The sequence below is a fragment of the Rhinopithecus bieti genome, unplaced genomic scaffold (genome assembly GCF_001698545.2).
Source record: "Rhinopithecus bieti isolate Rb0 unplaced genomic scaffold, ASM169854v2 scaffold_23405, whole genome shotgun sequence".
Classification (NCBI taxonomy): domain Eukaryota; kingdom Metazoa; phylum Chordata; class Mammalia; order Primates; family Cercopithecidae; genus Rhinopithecus; species Rhinopithecus bieti.
This window is the reverse complement of record NW_016811519.1, coordinates 992,059-998,783: the sequence shown is the minus strand read 5'-3', so window position 1 is coordinate 998,783 and position 6,725 is coordinate 992,059. Positions and strand designations below refer to the sequence as shown.

The 6,725-nt window shown below is 46.9% G+C and overlaps 1 pseudogene; it reads right to left on the bottom strand.

The window, feature by feature from the left end:
* Positions 1 to 1,614: 1,614 nt before the first annotated feature.
* Positions 1,615 to 4,001, bottom strand: LOC108543468 (sodium/hydrogen exchanger 7-like; annotated as a pseudogene).
* Between the last annotated feature and the right edge of the window lie 2,724 nt (positions 4,002 to 6,725).

Here is a 6,725-nt window from a genome sequence, read left to right as displayed (position 1 = left end):
TTTTTAGAAATTGGGTTGCCAAAAAAATCCTACTGCTGAAGCACAGAAACATGGGGATAAACTCAAACTTTTCCCGAAAGGTCTTTCAGTATTTCAGCACTACATGTGTGGGTGGACAGAACAGCTCATACAGAAAGAACCCAAACTGAAAACCTAACTTTCAAATCACACCTACATGTTAAGCTGGTGCAGCAGCCTCCCCAGATAAAGGGAAAATGACCCTTCTCTGCACGGCACTCAATGGCATAAAGATACTCGGATTCTTAAACTTACAGAAGACAGGACCTTCTAGTGGGTTGAAAATACTTAACGTTCCATTGACTCCCCTCTGATTCCTCATGCGGCCACTGAAATCTCATGCATTTGTCAGCTCAAAGTTTGGAATTCTACCCAGTTTTGAGACTACTATCTTGTATTTCTTTACAGTTAATTTTTTGCATAGAGATTTCTTTCCCTCTGAATTCTAGCCTGTTGCCTTGCAGGTTTCTTGCTGCCTTCCCTTCCCCAGATAATAGCATCCTACAAAATTTGGTGTTATTTCTAAACCCACAGTAGATACCTCAGTCTTACTGATTATTTCCTAGGCTGTCAGCTCATATGGTAGCCCTCAAAGTTTAATGCTTTTGCAGTGATACCATCATCAGTTTCTAAATACCTCCTTTCTTCAGATTAACTAAAAAATAACAGTGTAACACTATTTGCCTTTGGTTTTTTAATTTTATTTATTTTATTTATTTATTTATTTAAGAGAAGTCTCACTCTTGTCCCCCAGGTTTGAGTGCAATGGCTTTATCTAGGCTCACTGCAACCTCAGCCTCCCGGGTTCAAACGATTCTCCTGCCTCTGCCTCCCAAGTAGCTGGGATTAAGGCGCCTGCCACCATGCCCGGCTAATTTTTGTATTTTTTAGTAGAGACGGGGTTTCACCATGTTGGCCAGGCTGGTCTCGAACTCCTGACCTCAGATGATCCGCCTGCCTCGACCTCCCAAAGTGTTGGGATTACAGGTGTGAGCCACCGCGCCTAGTCTGGTTTTAAACATATTATAACTACTTCTTTATGGACATCTCCAGAGAAGGAACTATAATTCTTTTTTCCATGTTGAAATGCTTGTGGATGTATTTTCAAATCTTCAGTCTAGAAGAAACACAGGTAGCATAAAAGTCAGGAATCCTGATATGAGGTTGCAGTCACACAGCCTTCATTGCCAGAGCTTCCACTCATATTATTTTTTCATGTTTTCTGTTCCATTTAACAACAGTTTCCCATAATCCCTGGAGGTCCAATCTCAATTGCCTTCCTTCTCGATCTTTCTTCCAGCCTGTTCTTCCCAACTTGATATTTCTGTGATCAGCTTGACTTGCACCACCGTGTACTGACATGCAGCCTCTTGTAAGAGGAAGCCCTCCACACAGCACCTGCCCTGCCTTGTTCAGATACTGACCATTAAAGTATGCTATTTTTTTGTTTGCTTAACTCTGTAACAGTGCACTACTATGTGAAAAAAAAAGTAGAAATAGGTCTACGTTTGTCTGAATTTAGAGACACTTTTGCCTCACCATCTGCATCGTGAGTTAAATTTTAAGTGTTACAATAGCTTCAGACCCCCAAAAAATAGAAGAGTTAGTTCAATCTAGTCACTGCCCCACTTCAAGCAACACTAGGGCTTGAAGCTATCCTCACCCCTTTGGGAGCCTACTCCATTGTGCCAGGGTTTGGGGGGAAAGTCAAACATTATCTTCCAGAGGAAACACTAGGTGGGCACCCCGGCTCGAAACCTTCTGGTTTCCCATTCCCAGGTCCTGCTCCAGCACTTCCTCTGAGCTGCTCTTCATTCTCCAGCTGCCCTCCAGAAGCATGGAGGCAGTGTGGGAACCTGAGGAGCCATTTGCAGTCACTGTGCTGTCCTCGTAGGTCAATGTGAGGTCGCCTTCAGTCAGAATAAAATCAGAGTTTCCCTCTCTCAGTGGCTTTTGGTTATCGTACACCTCGATGACTGGTCAGACATCGAGCTAGCAAGCTACACCAGGCGGGAAAGTGGCAGTTAGGAGAGCCGCTGTGTCTACACCAGGCGGGAGAGTGGCAGTTAGCAGAGAGCCGCTGTGTCTACACCAGGCGGAATAGTGGCGGTCAGTGGGGAGCCGCTGTGTCTACACCAGGCGGGAGAGTGGCGGTTAGCAGGGAGCCGCTGTGTGTGAGGATGGGCTTCAGGTAATTACGATCAAAGCTGTACCACAGCCTGAATATCCATGTGCTCTCCTGCTTTGTCCGGTTTCCTCTGGCAGAATCTGGGCTGTCCCCTTGTAAGACTTGAAAGCTGTCATTGTTGGGTGGTGGATCTTGATCAGGGTCAACACCAACTCTGAAGTACTGCCAGTGGTGTTCATTGTGGTCCTCTTTGGAGGGCTCCTCGATGCTAACTCTGAGATTAAGCCATGACAACATGGGTGTCGTGCTTCCTCCAATGATCCAGATGGTGAAGAACACAATGAAAGGCGTGGTGGTGAGGATGTCATGTCACGGATGGCCAGTATAAACGCCATTGCTCCCCTGAGGCCTGAAAACATCATCATGTGTTGGGAATTCCAGCCAATCTTATGCCTTCTGCCCAAGTTGAGGAAGAGGGAGAGCGGGTTGATATGGGCAGCTCTGCCCAGGAAGACGGCACCGAAAGCTCCAATGATGAAAATGGGGCTGAAAATGTGCTTCTGGAAGGTAAATAGCACCAGGACCATGCAGAAGAAGATGAAGTTTTCTGCCAGGAAATGTAACACCTCAAAGAGCTGCTTGGTTTGACTTCTTGATTCCACCGACAGATTGTTGTAGGTGTAATGAGCTTGTGATTCCACAGAAAAGGACAGCTACAACGCCTGTAAATCCGTAGGCTTCTGCCAAGAGAAACGTGCTCCAGCACATGAGGAAGAAGAGCGCCGTCTCCAGCAGGGGGAAGCAGTCCAGTTTGGTAAACTTGGTCACTAAAGCAGTCACAACACCAGTCACAGCTCCCATGGTAAAACAGCCACTAAATATGCCTAGAAAAATGCCAACTGACTTTAAAAAGGCAGCAGCATCAAAGGCGTGAGTTGAAGTTTAGTCCTGCTGACTGGTAGGCAACAATAGATGAGGAAAGTACAACGGCAACAACGTCATTTAGGATGCTGTCTCCAAACAGAAGTACATAAAGATCCATGTCTGCATGCAATTCATTAAATATCGCCAGCAAAGTCACTGGGTCAGTGGCAGAGATGATTGCTCCTAAAAAGAGACAATGTGCGTAGTAACATTTATCTGAGAGCTGTCCCATAATCTTCATGAGCTTCACCATACCATACATGAGATTTCCAATAAGAAAGCATGAAACAACAGTCCTTAAGAAGGTGTGACCCGAGATTTCCAAAAAAGTGTCTCTTTAAGCTGTATCCAGCATGGAAAATAACTGGAGGCAGAAGAATGTTGAAAAATACCTCTGGGTCGAATGTTACCTTCCATAGCATGGCATTCTGCTCTATGCTGTTGATCTTGCCAGGGCTGATTTCTCCTTTCAGAGTGTATTCGAAGAACTTACCTCTGACATTCACTACTGAAGTGCTGAAGGCCCGATCTTCCTGAGTGCAGTTGAGTGATTTGCAGCCACTGATGGAAGGGGTACCATACCTCAGGATCACCCCAACGATGAGCCCACAGATCATGGCCAGCCCAGTCTCATGCAGAAAGTGCACCCAGCAGTGCTTGAAGAGCCATATGGTGAGGATGGTGAGCGTGAGCAGCAGGACGAAGGTGAGCAGGCTCATACTGTCTGGCCGGTGGCTCTCTTCCGCCTCCTTCTCAGTAACGAGCTCCTCCATGGCGCTGCTGTTCTCGACCGCCGCCCCAGAGGAGGAGGCCAAGGACGAGGCCGTGACTCCAAGTCCCCGACCCAGCAGCAGCTGCAGCAGCATCTGCCGCCGCGGCAGCGCCTAGGCAACCCGACCCGGACCTGGCGCGCCGCGTCACCAGGCTCCATGGTCCCGGAGCCGCCCGCGCCTCGTCTGCACGGGGACCGGCAGCACCACCTCAGCTCCTCCTCCTACTCGCGCCGAGCCGGAGCTGGGCCCAGAGCAGCGCCTCCATTTGTATTTAAAATGTAGTTTTTAGAAGAATAACCAAGGCCGGGCGCAGTGGCTCACGCCTGTAATCCTAGCACTTTGGGAGGGTGAGGCGGGTGGATCACTTGAGGTCAGGAGATCAAGACCAGCCTGGCTAACATGAGGAAACTCCCGTCTCCACTGAAAATACACACACACACACACAAATTAGCCGGGCGTGGTGACAGGCGCCTGTAATCCTAGCTGTTTGGGAGGCTGAAGCAGGAGAATCGCTTGAACCCAGGAAGCGGAGGTTGCGGTGAGCCGAGATGGCGCCATTGCACTCCAGCCTGGGCAGAAAGAGCGAAACTCTGTCTCGAAAAAAAAAAAAAAGAATAACAGAAAAAATGGGAAAATATATTTAAAACCTTGGAGGGAGAAAGCTATCTAAACAAAACAGAGAGCCAAATTCATTCACGGATGACAGAAGGTACATAAAGTCGAGAAGTAACTGAATTATTACATAAAATATTTGCAACTGGTATAACAAAAATTTATACCTCACTTTATTTTTTATTTTTTTATTTTAGTTATGGAGATGGAGTTTCGCTCTTGTTGCCTAGGCTGGAGTGCAATGGCACAATCTCGGTTCACTGCAATCTCTGCCTCCTGGGTTCAAGTAATTCTCCTGCTTTAGCCTGCCAAGTAGCTGTGAGTACAGGCACGCGACACCACGCCCAGCTAATTTTTGTATTTTTAGTAGAGATGGGGTTTCACCATGTTGGCCAGGCTGGTCTTGAACTTCTGACCTCAGGTGATCCACCTGCCTTGGCCTCCCAAAGTGCTGGGATTACAGGCGTGAGCCACCACACCCGGCCTATTTTTTTTATTTATACATATAATATATTTCACATTTTATCTGAATTATCTAAATTTAGCTGAATATTTTAGATATATGTTTATACAAAGAACCTATTGACCAGGCCAGGCGCATGGCTCATACTTGTAATCCCAGCACTTTGGGAAGCTGAGGCAGGCGGATCACCTGAGGTCAGGGGTTCGAGACCACCTGGCCAACATGGCGAAACCCTGTCTCTACTAAAATACAAAAAAATTAGCTGGGTGTAGTGGTGCACACCTGTAGTCCCAGCTACTTGGGAGGCTGAGGCAGGAGAATTGCTTGAATCCGGGAAGCAGAGGCTGCAGTGAGCTAAAATTGCTCCACTGCACTCCAGCCTGGGCAACAGAGCGGGACTCTGTCTCAAAGAAAAAAAAAGAACATATTGATCAAAAAAAAAAAAAAAACCAAGTAGAAATCTACTAATCAATAAAAAATAACCCGGCGGAGGCCAGGCGCGGTGGCTAAAGCCTGTAATCCCAGCACTTTGGGAGGCCGAGNCCCAAAGTGCTGGGATTACAGGCGTGAGCCACCACACCCGGCCTATTTTTTTTATTTATACATATAATATATTTCACATTTTATCTGAATTATCTAAATTTAGCTGAATATTTTAGATATATGTTTATACAAAGAACCTATTGACCAGGCCAGGCGCATGGCTCATACTTGTAATCCCAGCACTTTGGGAAGCTGAGGCAGGCGGATCACCTGAGGTCAGGGGTTCGAGACCACCTGGCCAACATGGCGAAACCCTGTCTCTACTAAAAATACAAAAAAATTAGCTGGGTGTAGTGGTGCACACCTGTAGTCCCAGCTACTTGGGAGGCTGAGGCAGGAGAATTGCTTGAATCCGGGAAGCAGAGGCTGCAGTGAGCTAAAATTGCTCCACTGCACTCCAGCCTGGGCAACAGAGCGGGACTCTGTCTCAAAGAAAAAAAAAGAACATATTGATCAAAAAAAAAAAAACAACCAAGTAGAAATCTACTAATCAATTAAAAATAACCCGGCTGAGGCCAGGCGCGGTGGCTCAAGCCTGTAATCCCAGCACTTTGGGAGGCCGAGACGGGTGGATCACGAGGTCAGGAGATCGAGACCATCCTGGCTAACACGGTGAAACCTCGTCTCTACTAAAATACAAAATTAGCCGGGTGAGGTGGCGGGCGCCTGTAGTCCCAGCTACTCGGGAGGCTGAGGCAGGAGAATGGCATAAACCCGGGAGGCGGAGCTTGCAGTGAGCTGAGATCTGGCCACTGCACTCCAGCCCAGGCGACACAGCGAGACTCCGCCTCAAAAAAAAATAAAAATAAAAATAATAACCTGGCTGGGGCACAGTAATCCCAGCACTTCGGGAGGCCGAGCGAGACAGAAGGATCACGAGGTCAGGAGATCGAGACCATCCTGGCTAACACAGTGAAACCCTGTCTCTACTAAAAATACAAAAAATTAGCTGGGCGTGGTGGCGAGCACCTATAGTCCCAGCTACTCGGGAGGCTGAGGCAGGAGAATGGTGTGAACCCGGGAGGTGGAGCTTGCAGTGAGCCGAGATCACGCCACTGCACTCCAGCCTGGGTGACAAAGCGAGACTCCGTCTCAAAAATAAAATAAAATAACATAAAATAACATAACATCATAACATAACATAAAATAACCCAGTTTAAAAATGGGTAAAGAATATAAACAATTTGCAGATTTGTTTATATTTGTTTATACTGCAGATTTGACAAGATACAAATGTTCAAAACCACATATAAAATGTTCATAT